This window comes from Crocuta crocuta, unplaced genomic scaffold (genome assembly GCF_008692635.1).
Source record: "Crocuta crocuta isolate KB4526 unplaced genomic scaffold, BGI_CrCroc_1.0 scaffold338, whole genome shotgun sequence".
Lineage (NCBI taxonomy): Eukaryota > Metazoa > Chordata > Mammalia > Carnivora > Hyaenidae > Crocuta > Crocuta crocuta.
In genome coordinates this window covers 121,825-145,975 of record NW_027529183.1, presented here as the reverse complement: position 1 = coordinate 145,975, position 24,151 = coordinate 121,825, and the positions used below count along the sequence as shown (strand labels likewise).

The 24,151-nt window shown below is 47.9% G+C and overlaps 1 protein-coding gene and 1 long non-coding RNA gene across 5 annotated transcripts in view; one reads left to right on the top strand and one right to left on the bottom strand.

Moving 5' to 3' along the window:
• Nucleotides 1-24,151, bottom strand: part of PLAG1 (PLAG1 zinc finger) — a 46,771-nt gene that overhangs the window by 6,279 nt on the left and 16,341 nt on the right. The window contains exons 2-3 of one of the 3 annotated variants that reach the window (XM_077758261.1): nt 6,692-6,795; nt 6,085-6,156 (exon numbers count right to left, since the gene is read on the bottom strand). The exons of 1 other annotated variant lie outside the window; for it this stretch is intronic. The gene's annotated coding sequence lies outside the window, so the exon portion shown is untranslated. The remainder of the gene's footprint in view (nt 1-6,084; nt 6,157-6,691; nt 6,796-24,151) is intronic. One more of the 3 variants, XM_077758263.1, reaches the window with a different exon arrangement.
• LOC144226739 (uncharacterized) lies at nt 12,597-19,655 on the top strand. 2 transcript variants are annotated; one of them, XR_013333724.1, is made up of 4 exons: nt 12,597-12,741; nt 12,935-13,040; nt 16,867-17,130; nt 18,959-19,655. It is a non-coding gene; the product is annotated as an uncharacterized LOC144226739 (long non-coding RNA). The 2 variants fall into 2 exon arrangements; XR_013333723.1 differs by having other exon boundaries at nt 12,597-12,786.

Below are 24,151 nucleotides of genomic sequence, written 5' to 3'. Positions count from 1 at the left end.
CTTGCCCGGGGCACATACTGAGGTTTTGGGAGGGTCGTTAAGCACAGGAAAGCCTGGTTTGTGTATTATGTTATTTTCATAATAGAAATACCTGACAAGTGTAGAGTGTTTTCATCTCTGTGACCTCCCTGGGTTTCAGTGGACCTGAGAGGTGGATTTAGCATCACTGCCATTTTAAGGGGAGAGGCTCCTAGAGGCTGAATATTCTGAAGGGGCGTAAGCCCTAAAATTCCTTTTTCACTCTTACAGGACCGCATTCCAGGAGGAGGTTGGGTTGGCCAATGAATTTGCAGGTGGACAAATCCTGTCGTTACATTTAAAAGATAAGACCATCGGACAGTGCCCATTCTCCCTGTCGGAGCTGCCAGAATGATACCCCAAAGGACACAAATATAAGACTTCGTTCCTTTTAATAAAGGTGGTTTTCCAAGTAAATTTTAAGCCATTTAAAGAACGGTTGAAATAACAACAGCATACCTATCAGGGTGGACGGTGATCTGGGTAGGGAAAAATGTAAAACCAAAGCCGACCAGTAAACAAGACATCTAGGTATTTTTCCTGTCCAGTAGAAATTTCACTGCATTTCAAATACATTCATAAAAATTTCATGGATGCTTATTCTTCAATGGTATTTATAATGAAAACCCTTTAGAGGTGAAATAGTTCAATACAGTTTAAAATCTGAATCTCGATTTGAAATATTGGTATTTCAAAATATTACATATTTTACAGTCTGAAATAAAATAATAAAGCCATCATTTTCATTCATTTTATAACAAAACATAATTCCAAAGTCACAGTTAATTTCCTTAAATTCAGTCTATTTTGGGCTCGTAGGAATGACCCAGTAATTTCAAAGGGCTGCTAATTATTTCCTCAAACAAAGGAAACCAGGAGCTGGTTAGAGTTCATTATTACTGAGCGTGATAAAATAAGCATTAAAAAATATACAGTTCACAGTTATGTAATCCTAACTAAAACAACAACTAAAATGACTTCTGGGCTCTTTTTTTACAGGAATAAGAAAGACTTTGTTAACTACTGTTCTGAAAAGTCTGCAACAAGATTTATACTCCTTTCTTTCATTTTTATGTGTCAAAGAGCGGCCATCATGCTCTTCAACGGATCACAATTCTTCTTTGCCTGGATCTAAGAATTGGGAAGCAAGGTAGAAAACGGACATCTACCCGTTTCCAATCGTCCTGAGAAAACAGCACTTGAGAACGCCTTTCCAGTGTTTGCTCATACAAGGAACACATTTTTTTCTAGGGCAACTTGCATACATAAAAATAGTAATTAACGGGAACCCTGTGTGTGCGTGCACACACACATGTTCATCTTCCTATGTTTTACATTCTAAAACAGTGACTCATGCGGAAACATAAGAAGCAAAAATGAATCATACAGGAGAGGGTCCACTGAAACAGATTCCTCTGAGGACGCTGGCGGAACAGCTCTGTGTTGAAACTGTGTCTGTGCTTTTAAATTCCGCAGTTCTGATTGTCATTTGTCTAACAGCTGTGAATTTTTACAACACTTACCTGCATCAATAGTTTCTTTCATATTTAAGTTAAAAGTCAAACATATACTTTGGTAATTAAGGGTAAATGCCATCGATAATCAGCTTTATTTATTCTCTCATATGTCAATCGTTAAACACCATTAGTAAACAATGACATTTGCTTAAAACATGTTTTTCATATAGATAGGAAGCTTGCAAAAGGAAACTTACCAATAGCTAACACTTCAACTTACGTGTACAGAACGGAACTTTGGATAATGTGACAGAAATTAACAAGATAACATAACTGAGGACCCATCTTGAACTAAGGGCGATGGCATACTTAGAACATTTTTTTGACTGTGAATGTAATGTGGAAATTTTTACAGCGTTCAATTTCTGTAAGTCTGTAAAATCTATTAATGAATAAGAAAAGGAAAAATGTATCTTGCAACTATAAAAATCTAAGACTATTAAGAATAGACTGTACGCAACATTGGGGCAGGAGCTGTGTCAGTGTTATTGACTGCTGTTTCCCATAAAAGTAAACATTTTTTTGAATGAATGAAAATAATTAAAGCAGGGCACATGCTTTCCAGCATCAAAATGAACTATAGGCTTGCTCGATCACCATAACAGACATAGGACAGAATATACGTATCGCTGTTCAAGTAAAAAATAATACAGTACAGTTACGATTTGGACCAGTAAACAAAAAAAGCCACTAGAAAGGTATTTTTGAAACTTAGCAGCTATTTGTAAAGTCTTGGATTAAAACAACAGCAACTGTAATAAGAACTACCTAAAATGTTTTGTTTCCGAAAAAAGCCTTCTCTGATTGATCCATTGCTAAGGAAGCGGTACAAGTAGATATAGTATCAATCCAGTCCCCATTCCCAGTAAGAGTTTCTGGAGTGAAAACATGCCCAGTATGCGTACCTGTACCTGCAGCAGGAAGGATGGGGGGCGGGGTAAGGGGGGGAGGAGCGGGTGGTTAGATGGTCAGAGGAGGCTATTGATGGCCCAGAGGACAGAAAGGAGCAGAGGTGTCCCCACTGGGAGGCAGGAGACATTGCAAAGAGCCGGGATAGAGCCTGACCCACCTGAGCTATGAGTACTCAAATAACAAACTTCATACTTGGAGCAATCCATTAAAATGTAGTTCTAACACAACCCTTTTGAAACTTACCAGAAAATTTAGCCTCACTGGTATGTAGAAAGCCTTATATTTAAAAAACAAACAGTAAAAGCTAACAGAGAAGTGAAGGGAAAAAGCAGACCTATTTGTTTATAAGGAGCAATGGAAAAAAGTCCAACCAATTCCAAAGTGGAACCAAACAATTCCAACATCGGTTCTCTCTCGGTATAATCAGGATGCTCCTTTTTGGGCCACCTTGAACCCGAGAACGGCTGTTTATTACATTTTCTAGAGTATCCAGAGAGAAGGAACAGACAATCTGATGAAGATGGAATATTCAAGTAAATTTTATCTTCCAATTCTGAAAGATTTTCACTGGTTATTGATTTTATAGAACATAAATGTCATGTTAAAATTTTTTTTCTTCTTTTAAAAGCTCTCTTTTAATGATCTATAACGTAGAAGTCAGCATTTCGTTTTCCTAGTATGTGGAGGAGTCTTCCCTGAGATTGTATATTCTCATCCAAATAAAACGGGGCAGCTTAGTCGGTTGGGCATCTGACTTCGGCTCAGGTCATGATCTCGTGCGTTTGAGGCCCGCATCGGCTCTGTGCTGACAGCTCAGAGCCTGGAGCCTGCTTCGGATTCTGTGTCTCCCTCTCTCTCTGTCCCTCCCCTGCTCATGCTCGGTCTCTCTCGCAAATATAAATAAACGTCAAAAAAAAAAAAATACACATGGATGGTATATGAGGTATTTCCATCTTTTTCACAAAGGGCAGTTTTAGTCCTTATTTGCAAACAGGAAATGAGAGGGCAATTGTGCACAAGGGAATCACTGGTGCCTGAGAAAGCAAAGAATCACAATGACATCTGCCTACAAAGGAAGATTGCTTCATCAAAACTGTTTATAGAGGTTTTCCTGTTTTTTTTTTTTTTTATTTTGGGGTATCAAACATTTCCAGAATATCGGTCCTCTGGCTAGGTATAAAGTAGGTAACTATCAGGTCAGCCCCATCCAAAAACTGTCTATCTCATAAACTGTGAGGGGGTTTTTGTTCTTATTCTTACATTCCCGGGGCTACAACAAAAAAGGCTTGATATCAACTCTAAAAACGTTGACACTGATGGGCCCCCGACATTCGGAGACCAGGCCTCCATTCATTTATGGCTAACTGTCTGATGCTACGAAGTTACAAACAGTGTCCGACAGGTTTCAGGTCTGAAGTGTCCAGGCACTGGTACTGAATCCTTCCACAAATGCCAGCGGGAAGGCAGACACAGTACACGTAGGAGCAGGTGTGATGGAAAGAGAGCTTTATGTAGTTACAAGAGCTCATGCAGAGAATTCATTTGAAGCCATCTCAAAGTCAAGTGCATTTTCAATACAGGCTCGTGCTACGGGCTACGAAGAGGTACGAAGGTTGTTAAGTGTGCGTGCAAAGTCTTGAGCAGCCCTAAACTGTGTCACGGAAACAGAGCCCACATCCAGGTGAGGCTCTGAGTGTGTCATTACTTCCTAAGTTATGCCCGTGTGGCTGTCCCGGACACGACCACTTCTGGAAACAGCCACATGTATAGATTTCTATATAACTGAGTAAATAGCATCAGGTCTAGGCAAAATGGTCAAGTTGGGGACGGCTGCTCTGTCCTCCACCTCCAGAGGACACGTGCGCCACCCTGGCGATCACAATCAGAAGAGACTTGATAATTACATTCCTTGACTGATTTTATGTGAGCGAGAATGAACTTCCCAACTTTACCTCTTGGAGCCTTTTACACCTATACACTGTAAAGCTCTTCTTGAAATTGCTTGCCTCTCCCCCGGGGACCCTAAATTCATCTGCGGGGGGACTATTATTCATCCTTATACCCCCAGCACCTGGTCAGTGTTCTGGCTTATAGTACATGCTTGATAAATATTTGTTGAATGTAACCATACTTCTGATGAGGAATTTCAGGAATCAAAACAAGCAGGTCAACATGTTTTGATGTTTCTGAAATTTTGGATCCGCGTAAAGCAAGCTCGGAAGACAGCTTGTAGAATGAAGCGGTTAGTTTGTTTTGGCAGAGGGGTGGAAGGGGACTCAGGGGACCACAACCGCCTGGGGGTCCCTCCTGTTTCTGTCAGGGGGCGCTGGAGTCGGGGACGGGCAGGTGACCCGTAAGGCACTGCAGAGACACGCCTGGGTAGTGCTCAGTCAGCCTGCATTCTCAGAATATCTCTGCTTTCAAACATTCTATCCCATAGCTTCATAAGCACATGCAACCCGTGTTGATTACGATTTATTGTTTGGAAACAGCCAATGATGTTTTGTAGGAGAGAAAAGGGAACAAAGTGAAATTCAGAGTCTTTAAAGAGGATGTTCTTCATGTGAAATTGAAATGTGAGGAGGACTTTGAAAATATCAGAGAAAATGTCTGAGGGATTATGGATACAAGAGAAATCAAAACGGGGAAGATCTACATAAATGTCGTTGGCTAAGGAAAAGTAATAAAAAACATTTTTACTTTTTTTCTGGCTGCTAAAACAGTTTCAACAAAAACTAGGTTAAAAATGACAACGAGATGGGGCGCCTGGGTGGCTCAGTTGGTTAAGTGTCCAACTTCGACTCAGGTCATGATCTCATGGTTCGTGGGTTCAAGCCCCGCGTCAGGCTCTGTGCTGACAGCTCAGAGACTGGAGCATGTTTTAGATTCTGTGTCTCCCTCCCTCTCTGACCCTCCCCTGCTCATGCTGTCTCTCTCTCTCTCTCTCTCTCTCAGAAATTAAAAAAAAAAAAAAAAAGAAAACGAGGGGCACCTGGGTGGCTCAGTTGGTTAGGGGTCTCTGACTTCTGCTCAGGTCATGATCTCATAGTTCGTGAGTTCAAGCCTGGCGTGGGGCTCTGTGCTGACAGCTCAGAGCCTGGAGCCTGCTTAGGATTCTGTGTCTCCCTCTCTCTCTGCCCCTACCCCGCTCATGCTCTATGTCTCAAAAATCAATAAAACATCAAAAAAATAAAAAATAAATAAAAACGACAATGAAGGAGAAAAGGGAAAGAAAAATCCACAACCCGTAACACTCAAAACTATGAACATCTTCTCATATATCTAAAAAATGGACTATACACACATACAAATGACTCAAAACAATATGGTAGCTAGCTGGATTTTTAATTCTTCACAGAATATTGTGATTAGGGATCTCAGCCAGATTAATCTATGCACCTTTTACTGGATGCGAAAGCTCTGTTCACATATACCGTGGGACCCTGCCTGGCTCTCGGCCTGCGTCATCCTTCCCAGAACCAGGCCCCTGCCTGCCCTCAGCGGAGTTCATGACCTTGGGCCCATCCTCTGGCACCTGGCGCAACCACCTTTGTTTTTATCATCTACCTCTCCTAGGGCTGAGGGGCCTGGCCTCTAGCCCCCAACCCTGCATAGGGGGTGCTGCTGACAGACTTACCTGGTACCACACCCACGGGTGCCTGGATGTCCAAGTACCGCTACACCTTGATGCTGTGCCACCGAGCTGCACCTGCAGGCCGGGAAATCTAGATGCCTGGGTGTGTCCCCTTCCCAACCAGGCTAGCGAATTGCTTTTGTCCCACTGGGTCCCTCAGCCTAGCACCTGCCCCCTCCCCACAAGCAGAGGCAGCAGCCCTCCCCACCGGCCCGTCGTGAATCAGATCCCTCCCAGTGGACAGCCAGGAGACAGAGTGGTGACAGTGGGCGAGTCTATCTCTTCGAGCAAGATTCAGAGAAAGGAGAGCTTAAGAGTTCATCTGCAGGCTATTTGGGGAAGATGAGCAAATAAGCTTTTACAGCAGCTATGCAATTTGTGCACAAAGGAAGACTGCTCATTGCCAGTATTCCAATCCTTCCATTAGACTATAACTATTAATAAAGTCCTGCTGAATACAATACGTATTGATAGCCCTTAAAATAGTAAGTGGCATGCTTATTATGTGGCATGCTTTTCAAAGCTTTTAATACGACGTCTTCAGTTATTTAAAAACCGCAATAATGGGTCACTTTGAAAGCCATGCCATATAATGATAAAAGCCACCTACCTGAGGCCCTGCTCCAAACTGTACAAGGTAACCTTATTAATAGACCATCACAGAATGAAGCATTCTGGGTGCCAAATACGGCCAATGCAGCACCAAGAGGCAACCTAAAAAGAAAAGAAGAGTTAGTTTGAAATTCCAAAAGTCAGACCCAATCTGGTTAACGGCATAGGAACCAAATTGGTTTTTGTTCATTATCATACTTTCACGCTGTATCGGAAAATCTAGCTCAATTCCTGTTAGAAACAAATGCGAAACAAATTAATTTACAGTACACTGAAAAGGGAAAAGTAAATAACTCACTATGCCTGGATTTATAGGTTTCCCCCGAATCACAAGTTATCTAGATTGTTCATGTTTTTATTCAGTCAAATATTATTCCCAGTTTACCACCATTTCTCAAAATTGCCACTTATTTCCCTCATTTATATTTCAGATACATCCACATTTTCTCTATACGGTTTTCAGAAGTACCTTTGAGGTTTTCCTAAACAACAGCTGATGGAGAAACATTGCCCACGAGTGTTCCCCTCCGGAGATGGGTCCACAGGTGAGGGTGAGAACCGGAAATGCCCCAAAGGAGAGACAGAGTAAGGAGACAGAGAATCGCGCAGGTCCTGAGCATGTCTTTACGAGGAGGCCATTATTTGCCTTAAAGTGAGTTCGCAGGTGGCAAGTCCGTCTTCAAGAACACACAAAGAAACACCAAAAAGTGTTCCAAAGCACTCAAGGTATCGGATGACCCACGACTTGGCTCTGTCGGTACAGGTAACGAAGACCCACCGCCAAGGGCGTTAACTGAGAGAGAAGGGTCGCCAGGAGCTCTATGCACAAATCACCTGCTTCATTTCTCCCAGCTACAGAGTCACCGCTCAAGCATACGTGGCCACCAATTGTTAAGATAAACAACCGACACTGATGCAATAAATGTTACCAACAACCCATGGCATACGGCATCTATCTGAAATCGCTGGGCTGCAGGCAGCATGGCCCCTGTTCGAGTGTACAAGGTAGCTGCGGCCACGGGGTAGATACCTTATGTCAAGGGAAGCCATGTGACTGCTAATCAAAATAAAAGCTGCCAGAAGGCGGTATTAGAGGGATGAATCAATAGTTTATATAGTATAAACAAGGACCAAAGAGGCTCAGAAAAGGAAAAGCATACAATAGAGTTCGGGTGATTGTTAACCTTCGAGAATGTACAATAAGGAAAGGGGGTGAGGGGTGGGGAGTAGGGCATGCCAGTCGGCCAGAATTCCTGGATTAGAAGCACGGCTTATTACATATGCTAAGATGCTGCCCCGGCTGGAGTGCAGTATGGTTTATGGACACTGTAAAGAATCTAACGAGAGAAGTGCACTAAATCCTGAGTGGCTGGGACATCGTACACTCACGTACTACCAACGACAACTGGGGCAGTTACGAGACACTGAGAACAAGTACTCGGAGAGGTGGGGGCGGGGGGAGAAGAGAGGAAAAAGAAGGGAAGTGAGAAAGTACAGGGCATGTGTGTGCACAGGAGACACAGCCGCGGGTGCTGGAGAAGTCTAAGCAGAGAGCTGAAAACCAGCACAAACAGGCATTTTCTAGAAGAGGGCGGACAAGCCCTTAAGTGCCTGACCACAGTAACGAAGGAGGTAAGGAGGGGCAGGGCTGTGCAGCTCACTCTTACACAGACACACTCACACCACGTTACTGATGAACTCGAGTCGGTGCCTAGAGACTGCCGCTTTAAGACAAAACAAGGAAATTTAAAGAGGTGATGGGCAGAGAAGGAAGAAAAAGGTGGCACCCCCCCCCCAAAAGACGAAGCTACTAAGAATGTAGCTCACCACGTAGGCATGAAGACACCACACCTCAGCAAGAAAGGCTGTGGGGGTGGCGTGGGAGGGAGGGGAAGGGTGGGGAAGGAGGGGGAAGGAGAAACACCCCCACGTGGATGGCCAATTGAGCAAGAAGGAAATGACTGCCAGCAAAAGGATGCTCTCTTCCAAAGAGCTTTGCACTGGAAGAGACGAGAAAGGCTGNAAAAGACGCAGGAAGAACAAAACAAATGGGGGCCCGAGAAAATGGAGAGATGTTTGTCTCAGATGAGAAGAGGGGCTTCTTCTTTTTTAAAAACTTATTTTAATGTTTATTTTTGAGAGAGAGAGAGAGGGCAAGCGAGCGAGCACTAGCTGGGGAGGGGCAGAGAGAGAGAAGGAGAGAGACACAGAATCCGAAGCAGGCTCCTGGCTCTGAGCTGTCAGCACAGAGCCCGATGCAGGGCTTGAACACGTGAACCACGAGATCATGACCTGAGCTGAAGTCGGACGCTTAACTGACTGAGTGACCCAGGCGCTCAGCATCCCTGATGCTTTTAGAAAACAAGCAAAGGGGGCGCCTGGGTGGCTTAGTCGGTTAAGCATCCGACTTTCGCTTAGGTCATGATCTCGCGGTTTGTGGGTTCGAGCCTCGCATCGGGCTCTGTGCTGACTGCCAGCTCGGGGCCTGGAGCCTATTTCAGAGTCTGTGTCTCCCTCTCTCTCTGACCCTCCTCTGCTCACACTGTCTCTCTCTCTCTCCTAGAAATAAATAAAAATATTAAAAAAAAGAAAGAAAGAAAACAAGCAAAGTTTGCCATAAGGATTAACTTTCTTAGTAATTGCTGGTGGGAGTGTAGACCATTAACATTTTCTGGACTACACTGTGGGAATATGTAATCAAAGCCTTTTAAATATTCATATATGCTGAACTTGTGAATCGTTTCTAAAAATGTAAGCAAAAAAAAAAAAAAAGAAAGGTGAGAGACAAAGATTTAAGTGTAAGCATGCTCAAAGTATATTTTAAGAATAAAAATTGATAATGTCTAATAAAAGGGGTAAAGTATATGTCTATGTGACAGAATAACTATGTAGCCATTAAAAACAAGGCACTTAAAGAATATTAAATCACACAGGAAAAACACTGATATGATGCATTTAAAAAGCAAGACAGAGAATATACTATGATTCCAATCTTGTAAAGTAGACTCTTAAACAGTTAGAACTGCTCCCCCCATAATATCCCTAAATGTATCTAGGTAATTTATTTTTAAACATTAGCAAGATATAGGTTTTATATTCTTCTGTATTTTACAAATGTCCTACTTTTGTATTAAAAAATATTTTACCAAAAAGAATGGGTTTTCAAATAACGTTGCTGGAAAAGTTTGTGTTCATTAACAGCAACAACAAGAACTACTCACACTATATATAAACATAACTCCAAATGAACCATGGACCCCAATGTAAACTCTACAACTATAAAAATTTTGGAATAAAACACAACTTGTGACATTCAGTTACTCAAAACTTCCCTGGCTACAACATTGAAGCCTCAACCTATAAAACAACCTCGATAAACTGGATTTCATCAAGATTTAAGACTGCTCTTCAAAAGACAATGTTCAGGGGCGCCTGGGTGGCTTAGTCGGTTAAGCGTCCAACCTTCGCTGAGGTCATGATCTTGCGGTTCGTGGGTTCGAGCCCCGCGTCGGGCTCTGTGCTGACTGCCAGCTCAGAGCCTGGAGCCTGTTTCAGTCTGTGACTCCCTCTCTCTCTGACCCTCCCCTGCTCACGCTGTCTCTCTCTCTCTCTTCTAGAAATAAATAAAACATTAAAAAAAAAGAGAGAGAAAAAAAAGACAATGTTCAAAAAATGAGAAGATGAGCCGCTAGAAGAAAATCCTTGCAAAGCCTAGATCTGATAAAGACCTTATCCCCCGAATATACTAAGAACTTCCAAAAGTTGACAATAAGAAACAACGAAATTGAAGGATGGGAAAATATCTGAATAGACATCTCACCAATGAAGATATATGGATGGCAAATAAGCACATGAAAATAGGCTCAACATCATGGGTCCTTACAGAAATGCAAATCCACACCTCAGTGAGATGGCGCCATCTACCCCACTAGGGTGACTAAAATGAATCTGACTGCACCAAGTACTGGTGAGGATGGAGAGCAAACGGAACCCCTACGACCAGCAAGAAGGTAAAAAAAAAAATGAAATCACTTTTAAAAAGTCTGGCAGTCTCTTAAAATGTTGAACATGTGTCTACCATACGACACAGCCATTTCACACCTATGTCTTTACCGAGAGATAGGAAAACCTGAATCGATGCAAAGACTCATACACGGATATTCAGACCAGCTTTAATTGTAATAGTAGAACAAAACAAATCAAAAACCCTAGATATGACCCCAATGCCCGTCAATATGTTGAGTGGATAAGCAAGCTGTAGCAGATTCATGTCACAGACTACTCATCAGCCATAGAAAGGAAGGAACTATTAATACACACAGTAATATGGAGAAACCTGGAAATAGTTATGCTGAATGAAAGAAGTCAGACAGAAAAAAGTATATATGAAATGATTCCATTTATATAAAGTTTAGGAAATGCAAACAAATCTGTAGTGACAGGAAGCAGCTCAGTGGTTATTTGGGGACAGGAGGGGGGCCTGGGAGGGACAGCTCACCAAAGGACATGAGTACACTTCTCGGAATGACGGCTATGTGTGCTATGTTGGTCGTGGTGAAGGTTTTAGGAAGGTGGTCCGGTGTCACAGCTTGGCAGATGATACACGTTAAATGTGCGCAGTTTATTAAATCTCAATCACACCTCTCAATAAGCTAGATAAAAAGCCCAGGTTTTCATATTGAGAAGAACCAGATTACTGAGGATGACACACAAATCTTCATGTCAATTTACTGACATTTGCCAAAACAAAACAGAACACCAAAGCACATCACTTTCTGTGAGCTGATAAGCTACAATCCTTTATAAGGGCAATGACTCAAAATAACTAAAATCTTCCCTTCCCATGGGGGGTGGGGGGCAGAAACACAGGAATATTGGCTTCAATGTAAGAGCCACATTCAGTCCTTACTAGAAAGGATACGTCTCCGCTGCTTTGGGAGCCACATTCTCAGCTGTTGCCCGTGGAGGAAGCCGGGGAGGTTCACCTGTTGCTTTAGAGGCTTGCCCATCACACGACATGATTTACAGGCTCCAGGAATACACTCTGTTTGGGACTGAGACCCACAAATACTAAATAGTTCTGGGATAAGTTCCATTTATCAAATACCAAAGGAAGTACCCACTGAACCGATTCAATGCAGCCTCTGTACGGACCTTTTAAATATGTTAATTAGTGGTAGCCTTACAAGAAAGAAGTGCCATGCTAATTGGGAGGCTTGCGTTTGATTAATTAAAAAAAAAACGATGTTAACACTGGGGCCCAGATATGCAAAGAACAAGGATTAGCCTTGCTTGGGCAGGTGGGCAGGTAGAGGGGGTCAGAAACCGCACGGTGGGTCTGGGAAATGTGAGGCAATTTATTATTTTTGGAGCCACAGCAAGAGGCAGGCGCGGGGTCTGGGAGACTGGCGACGCGTGGAGGAGCCTTGTGTGAGTCATGTTCCCAAGGGGTGAACAGTATTAAATTATTCCGATTGATGTACGAATCATCCTAAGTGCAGCCACCTGTACGATTTGCTGCCCCCTCTCCCGTCGCCCGCCATGTTTCGAGATGATTCGGAAGACAACCGACCTTCCTGTGCTTTTGCTCCTTTCTGAAGCAGAACGGAGTGTAGATTCTCCTTTCGGTTTTTATTTAGGTTATGAACCTTTTTCCCAAGAAATGTGACCTTCCGGAATTATAAACTCATTTAGGAAGGCTTTGCAGTGTTTGTCAACACGTAATTAACAAAAAGGGGTTGAGAGCCTTCAAGGTGAGGCCTCAGGTCGTCTTGCTGAAGCCCCAAACCAGGACGGGGGTCGCCCCTTCTCCTCTGCAGGACGCACCCCGCTCCCACGTGCACCTGGATTACGGAAAGGCTGCCCTCCCACAATCCGAATGGTACGGTTTGGCAACGGTCTTCACGCTGCAAACGCCTGCACCAAGTCACGGCGCCGACGGCGGAGTAGGCGACGGTGCACGGAGGCGACTGACTCGCGTTTGCCTGAGCCTCCGTCTAAATGTAACTTCCGACACCATAGTGGCTCTTAGGCATTCTCCTCTGCAAGGTGGGACTCCGCACTTACCTTGCGGTGAAAAGGCAACGGGGTCACGTATGTAAAGTCTCTGGCTTAATTCTGGGGGTTCAAAATGCAAAGCCGTGCTACTCAGTGTGTTGTTCAGAAATAAGTGCCGCCCCCAAATGGCCTGATGTGCACTTAAAAATAAGGGGTCTTGTTTTTGTTTTCATTTTTCCTGCAGAATCACAGCCAAGAGAATCTCTGAAGGACAAACAACGGCAAAACTCCACGCAAAGAGGACGTCGCACACAGCTGTGATGCCAGATGAATACTGAAAGTGACGTTTGGTGAGTGGTATGCTCTTAATCTTCTCATCTCTGTGACACAGGCAGTGTGTAGCTTCAGTGTTATGGCGGTCAGTCACAGGTGACCCCAAATCGCAGCTAAAACAAAACCAATCCACGTGGAGCCCACAGTCATTCTGTGTGTGGAACTGAATGTTGATTTGGTAATACGTGATCGTGACCACCCAGGGATGGACCGATCCTTGCCCGTGGCTTAACTGTGGTAAAAGATTAGATTGCACCTCTGAAAATATAAAGATTACCCCAAGTCAGAGAAAATAGCTACATATCAGGGAAAAAATGTGCTCCATCGAAGTACACCAATGGTGAACAGAAATTCCGCACTGGGACTTCTATACTGGACTGTCTCTTTCACAGAGCATCTCAGATTAATTCCCTACCCTCATCCTCCTGAAACTGAAGCAAGGGTTGGCAAGAGGAGTGTGAAAACGAATCCTGTCTTGCAGAGTCGGGCTGGTGGAGGTATTAAGTATGGAGGGGAGGCACAGGGAGGTGACGGGGATCCAATACTGGGGACAAAATGAGCACTCAACTATGACACACCACAAAGGAGGCTGCTCTAGTGGATGGTGACTTCTCCCAGTTTTAAAACGAGCAGGGTGTATTTTTTGAGATTTCCAAATGGTCGTGCTTGTATTACTTTTACACTCTTGCTTATTACCCCTTGGCAGAAGAAATGTTTCTAAACACTAGATGCAATTTGAACTAAACAAATTTATATTAGGTCCACTTTGGCAAACAGTACCTTTGGCAACAATGCCGTTTGTGTCAAATTTCTCTATAGGTACCTGCCACAATACTGGACTTGTTTGGTTTTTTAGAATTTTTAAAAAATGTTTATTTATTTTGAGATAGAGTGCATGTGAGCGGGGCAGGGGCAGAGAGAGACGAAGAGACAGAGAGTCCCAAGCAGGCTCCACACTCGGAGGAGAGCCCAATGAAGGAAGGGCTCACTCTCAAGAACATGAGATTGTGACCTGAGCCGAAATCAAGAGTCAAACACTTAACTGACAGGACTGAGCCACCCAGGCACCTGTTTTAAATTTTACTGGCATTGATTTTGATCAGAAGGTAATGAATGGTACAGAGACCTGAGTATGTATTTTTCCATGTATTTGCCTATGTGAATTGCATGTTTTAGCCTTTCTGAACCTCAGTATCTTTTTTTTTTAATGTTTTATTTATTTGAGAGAGAGAGAGACAGCGTGAGCAGGGAAGGATCAGAGACAGGGGGAGACACAGAATCAGAAACAGGCTCCAGGCTCCGAGCTGGCTGTCAGCACAGAGCCCGACGCGGGGCTCGAACCCATGAACAATGAGATCATGACCTGAGCCAAAGTCAGACGCTTAACCGACTGAGCCACCCAGGCACCCCTGAACCTCAGTATCTTTAACTGCAAAGTGAACATAGTCAATTCTTGATTAAGCAGGATATCCAGAAAGTAAGGTAGAAGGTCACAGAAAATCATGGCTAAAACAGAATTGGTCACAACGATACACAGACTTGTGGTCCTTTTGCTTTTTACACTGAATTTCATTTGGGTAACATAAAGCTACCAATCAGTCCATACTGGGCCAGAGGGGGAGAAGTGACTTCAGAAGTATCAATAAAATAGCAAAGAAACTCTGGAGTCTGTCTCCAGAATCTTCCGGCGAAGCCTACAGAAGAAGCCCCATCACACCAGAGATCTTGCTCTTTACTGTCCATTTCCGGGACCCTGATATCTAGAACAGTGGAAGCAGAAGGGGATACTCAAATATTTATTGAACGAACAGCAGGAGGAAGAGAAAAGAGGGAGGGAGGGAAGGTTTCCATTCTGCTGGCCAAACGTGGAAGAAAACAGTTGCCCAACCTACCTGGTTCCCTTTGTAAATGATTCAGAGTTGACTGAATATTTAAAATTTGGAAATTCTCTCGGACTTCCCTGGAGGATCTGGCAACCGGGAACACCTTGCTCTCCTTCTCGGCCCACCCTCAACAGAGACCAGGACACTGTAGTCACTGTGCCACCTTGTGGTCGTGTCTAGCAAGTTCGTCTTCCTCAATAGGCCATTAGAGTCTCCCTCCCTCCAGGAATGGGCTGTAGAAGAGTAAAGTTCCGGATCAATACGTCTCCATCACTTAGTTCAACTGCCACGGAAAACAGAAAATTTACTTAGTCACCATCAAGCAGTGTGTCACTCTAGAAGGGAAGGTGTCCCCAGAGAGTATTTCTAAGTACTGATAACACAACATAGAAGGTAGAAGATGCCCTAAAATAAGGATAGATTAAGAATAACGGGAATTTGCAGAGACAAAAGACCCACTCGAGCTTTGGAGAGGAACACTTGGGGAGGAAGAACAAGTGAGTGGAGAGAGAGAAGACGTGGAGATGTCAAGGGGGGCTGGGAGGTGGGGTGCAGCCGCCACGGGAGGGGCAGGTCAGGGGACGAGGGCGGGGCCTTTGCAAGGGCAGTTATTTCTCCCTTGGCTGGCGCTGATGGTGGCTTAAGAAAGGGAGCGGGAAATGAGGCCGTAGAAAGGTGGGCTGAGAGGGGCCAGAAGGCTGTGAAAGGGCTGGAGGAAGCCAGGCATGGGGGGAAAGGGCACTTTTGTGGGCGAGGTCAGACTCCGTTGTGTCTGTGGACGCACCCTTGTCTGGTGGTTACCAGGGGTCAAGTGCACCAGCTGCGATGCCATGGGGAAAAAAATGACGGACTTTTTTGCAGCGGGGGTTCCCTCAGCTGAAAAGGGAGATCATTAGACCCGACGGGTCGCTCTGAGGGATAGATGGGATCCGATATCTCACGCGAAGCACACACCACAGTCATCGGCACTGAAGAGCTGGACTAATGTTGCGGAACACCAATAGCACGAAGCCCTTGAATGGCCGTGTGTTTAACAGACAAGGGAGAACCAGCACAGGCTTTGAAGGGCAGGGGAAGGATGAGAGCTGATGATGGCCTGAGACAGAGACACAGGAGCGAGAGCGCTCATGACACACGGGTGTTCGGGAGAAGGAGCGTGGGGAGGGGCCTAGGGGGACCCGTACTGCTCACAGAATGGACGGAAGAGGCTCCCCAGTGGAGGGTGGGAGGAACCCCACTGAACAGGACAAAAAACCAGGTAGCTGGAAGTCCGAAAAGCAAAAGGAAGAGAGGAATTCATGGAGACGGTGGTCAAAGGAAGAACTAAATTCTACTCTCTTTTGATCTGGAGACATGTAGGTTTTTAGCAATCTTGGAAAGAACTATTTCAGGAGCTGGAGGAACGAGCATGGAGCGCTGAGGTTGAGGAAGGGGTGCGAGGCGAGAAATCTGAGGCTTGAAGCTCTTTAGAGAAATGGTATCAGCTGAAGGGGAAGGTACAGAGAGGGGTGAGCTTTCTGTCGCTGTGTTTGCTCTGAAGCTGGCAGAGGCCTGGCCCGTTTATCTGTTGACAGGATGAGGGAGAGAAAGGACCAGGGGTTAGCGGGATGGGGCCCAAGGCACAAGAGCCATTCCAGGAGGACAGGCTACATGCAGATGCTGACCCAAAGGCCACACAGCACCCGGGGTTGGGGGGGACAGAGAAGACGGGAACCAGCACTGCCTCACAGAGGCGGGATGCCTGCGCACGACTTTCAATGACAAACAGGCACTGAGTGGGTGGGCAGAAGGAGGTAAGAACATTCCAGCAGTGGAAATGGCGTGAGGGTGGCCATGTGAAACCACACTGATGAGCCTGAGGAACTGCAGTTTGGTGCTGTGGGGGTGCAAATGGGAAGGGAGCCAGAGAGGAACCTGGGCCCAAATCCTGACAGGCTTTGGGCTCTCGCTGTTGTTTCAGGACCACTTTACACATGCCGCTTCTAGATCACCTGGTGATATGGCTGTCCATCGGGAAGCCCAGGAAAAGCAGCAGCAAGGAGGGAGGATTCTTCCAGGCTTGGGAGTACTAAGCTGGGAATGTGGGCAGGCGATATGGTGGAACGTTCTGGAGCACTAGCAAGAACAAGCCGGGGCAGCAGAGAGCAAGTGAACAGAGACCAAGAGAAAAGGAGAGGCGGAGAGCGTCCACAGTGCGTGAAGACCGGGTCCAGCAGCGAAGGCGGTAAGTGGAGTGAAGGGGACCCAAGCTGTGGCCAGCGAGGCTCACCCCAGGGCTCAGATTCACAGAGGTGAGCAGCGTGAAGTGATGACACTCCGGAAGTCGTAATGCAAATGTGACGCAGTTTTAGTATGTACAATAGTGTCAGAGAATCTTGATTACAAGGTTTGAACCTTCCTAATATTTAGATTTCTCAGTTTCCCCCCCCCCCGGCCCCAGTTAATATTTAAAAGTACCAACAGAGGTGCCAATTTGAATCCTTGTTTTTTAAGAAAGAAGTTAGGTAATGTGAATAATCACTTCCTTAATTTATTTGTGTTGAAAATTCTGATTAGTTCCGAATTTGGCAAGTGAGTTTTTTTCCCTTCACTGTAACTTGCACTTGTAGGAGGAATCTACTTTCACTTATCCTGCAATGTCAATGATCTAAAACTGGGGGGAAAAGAACCGGAAAGGAGAAATAGGGCTCTGAACAGCCAAAGTAGAGATTATGAATCCACACCCTTCATGTGCTTTACGATGGCCCCCATCTGGTGCCAAGCTCTCAGGCAAAATGAGAACAAGTCGGGGTACTGGGATTTCTGGCACGGGGAACATGAGCGGTCTCAGCTGTCAAAGGCAAGTATAACAATGGCGGCAAGCGGTGGCAGATCGGAGGAGAAAACATATGAAAGATAAATATGCACAAGAAAAATCAAAAAGCACAGACAGCAGCAAGGTTTCTCCAAGTGGTCAAGGCCTATGTTGGGGAGAGTTAAGGAAGTGGGCACTCCCATGTGCTAATAATGACTGAAGATGTCCTCCTGGAGGTCAAACTGGCCATGCAGTTGCCAAGCCAAGGAAAGCATTATTTTCCTCCACCCATTTCCCACCTAAGAACTTATCTGAAAAAAATAACGCAAGGTGCACACAAAGGTTTATGCGCAAGGCCATTTGTCACTGCTTCTTTGAAGGCTCAAAATAAGCTGCACAGTCAATACCAGGACAAGGTGAAATAAATCATGGTGCTGACTCACAAGCAGCTAGCTTGTGAGGAATACGTAGAAATAATGTGCAAGTACATGGGAGATAACCTTCACACGATGCTAGGTTTTCAAAAAGTAGGATATAAAGCAAAGAAGATCTCAATTTGGCTTACAAAGGTATTACCTATATGGTTTAAAGAAAAAAAATTACCTGTTCATATTTAACATTTTGATGATGTAAACTTTTTTTTTTTTACTTTTTTTTGGTGGGGGGCCACCAGGGGAGCTCAGCCGGTTAAGCGTCCGACTTCAGCTCAGGTCATGATCTCACGACTCGTGGGTTCAAGCCCCGCGTCGGGCCCTGTGCTCAGAGCCAGCTCAGAGCCTGGAGCCTGCTTCATATTCTGTGTCTCCCTCTCTCTCTGACCCTCTCCTGCTCATGCTGTCTCTCTCTCTCTCTCTCAGAAATAAATAAAACATTTAAAAAATCATTAAAAAATTAATTAAAAAATTTTTTAAATGTTTTATTTATTTCTGAGAGAGAGACAGCGTGAGCAGGGGAGGGTCAGAGAAAGAGAGACACACATAGGATCTGAAGCAGGCTCCAGGCTCTGAGCTGGCTGTGAGCACAGAGCCCAACGTGGGGCTCGAACCCATGAACCGTGAGATCATGACCTAAGCCAAAGTCGGACGTTTAACTGACTGAGCCACCCAGGTGCACCTGATGATATGAACTTTTAATATTACGTCAGAAAGAATCCTATGTCTGCATTTACTCAACATACATGCATGGTATTCTTGCTTATAGCACTTAACGTAATATTTACTTCTTCCACAAATTCAACCCTTCCTACTTTTCTTTCTAGGTGACTCTAACATGTTTGGAGGTAAGAGCAGCACCTGAATCTTATGTAAAATGAGGGGCCACTGAAGCATGTCAGGCAGTCCTAAAGGGACGCAGTTAACAAGCAACAGGCCTGCAGGAAACTCTATAGGACTATCTAAACCACACCAAGAAGACCTCACTTCTTCAACAAGTACATTTTAAGGGTGAACAAAGGGAAGGGGTAACCAGTGGGTCAGAAAAGATTTAAGAGATGTTATCAGCTCCCTGTAGATACGGACCCTATGGGTCATGCAAACTGTTAAAAAAATATGGACACAACGGTAGGGATTTGAACATTTCTAAATATTTGACGATGTTAAGACGTTGTTTTGAGGTGTGATCATCGTACTGTGCTGTCTCTAGAAAGAGTCTGTATGTTTTGGAAATTCACCGAAAAAAATGTAATTATATGAAATAATTTTGCATCAAGAGAGTCCACAGAAGAGGTACACAGGGGTAGGGGACAGACAAATTAGGACTACCTACTGAAGTGGTAACTGTTGAACCTGGTTATGGAAATATGAGGATCATTCTACTAGCCTCGATGCTTGTGTGTACCTCAAGTATTCTATAATAAAATGTTTAAGAAATTCTCTAAAAGCAGCACCACACGTAACTTACATGGTAAAAACCATATGTGATGTGTTACAAACTGCATGAGTGCTTAATAAAAACCGGCGGACAGTGACAAAGTCAGAAGTTATTTATGTGTAGTTTATGCCACTCACAACTTCTGGGAACTAAGGAATGCGCATGCTCATTCCTGAAAGCCTGGCTCTACCACAAAGGTCACAGGCCATTCAACTGATGTGCACAACTCAACTGAAGCCGGGGATTTCCTTGTGCTTGTATGTAAACGTAACACCGTAACTAGGATCTTTAGTCACGGCCTTTCAATTATATAAATTATTTCTTAGAAACAAATCATCTGGGAGAGGGTTTTTAACATTTAGGTTTTCAAATAATTACTTCGCAGACAATGAGCGGGTAATTTTTAGCTCTACGAGGGGTGGAGAATAAATTGGCCCACAGGATCAGGGAACTGTGTCGGGCTGGGAGGTGGGTGAACACGGTGGCCTATGGCAGTAATGGCAGCAGAAGGGCTCTGTGTCATGGAACGACAGACCAGGCACAGGGGAAGCCTCTGCTGGACTTGGCAATGGGGATGGGGGTACGTGTGCAGGCAGGGTCTGCGGAAAAAAGAGGAAGGCTGGATGGAGGTGGTAAAGTCACGTGAGGGCTTGGAGAGCCCTGAATGTGTCCACCAGCTGAAGAAAAACAGCCAATGCGGGGCACACATTTCCATAGTCAAGGGGACAGGAAAAGAGATGGTGAGCCATGGGCAGGAGAGCGAGCTTCCCAGCAGGCAAGAGGAGAAGGGGTTAGGGTGCAAATAAGGTTTGTGGTCAGAGGATGGACTGTAGATAGGGCATATCTGATAGACTCTATTTCCTCAGTGAACTCAGGGCACTTATCTAATGTCTATTACAAATTCTAATTAGAATCCCTATTAGTCTACTAACTGTTAATAGATTAGTATTAATCATCGGATCACAAAATATTAAACATTTCTATTTTATTAAATAACAAAATAGAATGTAAATATAAAGGAAGTACTAATTATGTAACAGATTAATATTTGTCTGTTAGTAGACTCTCAGATTATTAGAGATGCGAGTTCTATGACAACTATTATCATAGGCATCATTATTAGCTAGAATTTCATAGAACAGAGTGGACAGGGTTGCTTAGAAAACAAAAGCCATTTGAGCACTTATGGGAACCAGGTATTTTTGCTGAGAATCTTGTTCAGGCACCATCTAATACTTAGATACTGGACTTCTCTGAGCCTCATTGTCTTCCTCTGTCGAGTGGGGGTCGGAGTCGTTGGGAGCGTTAAAAAGGCCCCTGTAGGTAAGCGTGCAGGCCAGCGGGCACAGAGTAAAGCACCTCACAGTATCAGGGGGATACTGTTGCTCCAGAAGTGAGCTACGTCCCCCAGTCCCCAGCTCCGCAGCAGGGCCGCCGGCCACCACGTCCCTCCTCGCGGCAGCCAGCCAGCCTGCCTGGGCCACCGGCCACGCGGCCAGGGCAGCACAGGAGTGAGCGTGGGCAGGGAGGGAGGTGCGGCGGGCAGAGGGGGGCTGGCGGGGCCATGATGAGGTCCAGCCTCGGCGTCTCAGGACGGCTGGACGGGTGACAGCCACGAGGAAGCCCAGAGCCACTGCCAGCAGCCGGGGACAGCCTGTCCAGGCCCCTGCCTGCAGCTCTAAGGACACACGGGGTCCTGCAGTCTGAAGGCCCGGCTTCCTGCGCAAGAGGGGACCGGAGAGGGGGAGGGGCCCCTGAGGAGCTCTGGGTAGGTGAGGCCACAGGGGTCACGCGGCCTCCACTTCCAAGTGGTAGCGCGCAAGCCTTGCAAAGCCTGCCCAGCACCTGTTGCGTGAAGCTACGGGGATGGGGGGGGAGTCCCCGAGCGCAAGTCAAGCAGGCTGTAGGCCAGGGGCTAGACCACGGGCACTAACGCAGGACTCTGGGGGCACAGAAGAACCGCTGAGTCAGGCGTGAGGGGGGAAAAGAGACCTGCGAGCTGAAGGGCTCAGGAAGCCAAGGGCATGGTGGGCTGGGGTTGGTGCTTCAGGTAGCGGCCTCGGGTGCGCGCTGAGCCGAAGGCTTCCCAAGTCCACTGCCGACACTGCCCTTTATACAGACTCCCAGCGTGGCTGTGATGATCATGCACCTTCTACTCGGAACTGTGCAAATGTCCGCTCGTTGCAGTATGTTAACTGGGGGCGCAAGCAGTAAGGTGTGACCCTTCCGGAGACGTGTGAGCTGAAGGGGACAGACTGGAGTTCAGGTGCCCTCGGCGGCCACGTACAGACCGTCCTCCGGGAAACGCAGTGCGGGCGTCGGAACACGTTCCTCCCCGGGACCGGGAGGCGCAGCGAGCACGCGCCTGCCCCGAGTCGGGGTGCGGCGGTGGCGCCGGGACCGGACAGTGGGGACGGCAGGGCTCTCCCCTGTGGAGTCCGTCTCACCGCCGCGCACGGCTGCCTCTCTGCCCTCCTGGGATGTGTGACGTACGTGTGGCTCCCTCTGCAGGTGTGCGTCTGTGTGAGCGCACTCGCATGTGGGTGCCAGTGCTCGTCTGCATCTGTCTACTGTCCTGCTTTCCCGGGGGGGGGGTGTCTCTCTCCCCTCTCCTGCTGTGTGAGTTGGGGCATCCCGGGGGGGGGGGTCCTTCTCTTCCCTCTGGGAGGGAGTCTGTCTCACCTCTAACCCAGGGAGGGGGGGTCTGTCCCGCTCTGCGGGTGCCTGTGTTTGTGTCTAGCTCCTTCCGGGCACGGGGGTGACGCCCCTCCCATCCAGGATGCTAAGTGTGATGCGCCTCTCACGACCCTGTGGGCTGTGTGTCCTCTCACGTCCCGGTGTAAGGGTGACTCTGGCCTACCTTCCTGGGGTACGTGTTTTTCCTCCACCCCCAAGGTCAGTGTCTCCCCGGCAGCCTATTATGGGCTGGAATGGGTCTGTCCCTCCCTCCTTCCACCTTCTGGACGGGTGCCACCCCCCTCCCCCACCCCTGGGTGCGCCCAGGCAGGGGAGAGACAGAGTCCCTGTATCTCTGCCCTCTCTGGGCGTGGGCTGGGCGTGCAGCTCGCTCGCTCGCTCCCTCCCCTGAAGCGTGGACACGAACTCACACATCCGTCTACAGGAAGACCAGGCACCCGGTGCACACGTCTCCCCCGCCCACGCGTGTCCGGTCCGCGTGTCTGTGGGTCCCCTCCCCGGGCCTCGGCTGTGCGCAGCGTCTCCCCCACGCCCGTCTGGCTATTCTTTGGGGTGTCCTGGTCCCCGCGGGCTCACCGCAAGGCCTGCTGCGGGCGCGGAGGGGGCGTCTACGTCTCGGGCACGGCTCGGGCGGAGCAGGGAGGAGGCCACGGAGGCGGGGGGGGGCAGCACAGCCGCCTCCCCACGTCCCGGCCTTCATGGCTAACGGGCGGCTAGCTGCCAGGCCGGAGGGCCAAACCCAGGCGCCTTCTTGCTGCCTTGTCTACGGGCCCGGGGCCGAGGACGCGGATGACACACGCTGGCCGCTGCTCCCCGCAGCCCCCCTGCCCAGACAGCTAGGGTGGGCCCGGCTCCTGGGGCCCCGGCCAGTGAGGAAGCCGGCCGTGCCCAGGATGCCAGCAGCGCCCGAGTGCAGGGGTGGGAGCTGGCTGCACCGGCGCAGAGGCGTCACCCCAGTGAGACGGGCAGGGTGGGGGCAGGGGTGGGAGGTGCGAGCTGGGAGGCCCGGAGTCCCAGGGCGGCGCTCTCAAGGCCGCCAGGGACGGACACTTCGCTGCGGGCCGGGCCCTCCCGCCACGGGGCAGGGGCAGCCGCGAACGCGGATGAGGCCCCAGGGGGCAGCCGGCGGCAGGGGCCGGAGCTGGGACCACGGTCCGGCCGGCTGTCCCGCAGCGGACGCACGCAGTCCTGCGGCGGGGCTCTCTGGCCTCACCCCTACCTCGCTCCCCGCCCTGGCCGGGCCCCTCCCCGGCCTGGCAGGGTCTCCTGTGCAAGCGCCCCTTGTCCTGGTGTAGGCCACTACCCGCTGTCCCTGAGGGCCCCTCTCCCAGCCCCCCAACTCGTCGTCCTCCTGGCCCCCGGCTCCTTCCGCACCACCCGCCGCCGGCCGCGAGGACGCTCTAGATCCATCTCCGTCCTCAGCCCGGCTCGGGTCGGCCCGGTCCCCGGCAGGCCCTCCGTCAGGCCCGCCGAAGGCGCCAGGTGACGACGCTGTCCTGGCCACAGGTGCGGACGTGCGTGTAACAGGCAGGGGGGCCACCGAAGCCCTCCCCACGCGGGAGTGGAGGGCAGAGCTGGCAGGGGTGGGGGCTGAGAGCCCTGGGAAAGGCCCGGAGGGCGCAAGAATGGGGCACCGCAGGAGGAGGGCGCACAGGGGTGCGGGGAAGCCAGGCGAGGGGGGGCACGGCCACCCTGCAGGAAAGCTGCCCGGTTGGGGGGCTGATGGGCGTTCTCTTCGGCCAACAGAAACCAGTGGGGCAGGGCCAGGAGAGGAGGGGACGGCGGGGACGAGACTGGGCTGGGCAGTCCCGCTTTGGCACCGACGGGAAGCGGGAAGCGAGCAGATACTTGGTGGGGGGCGGAGGCAGAGGTCTTCTACGGCATT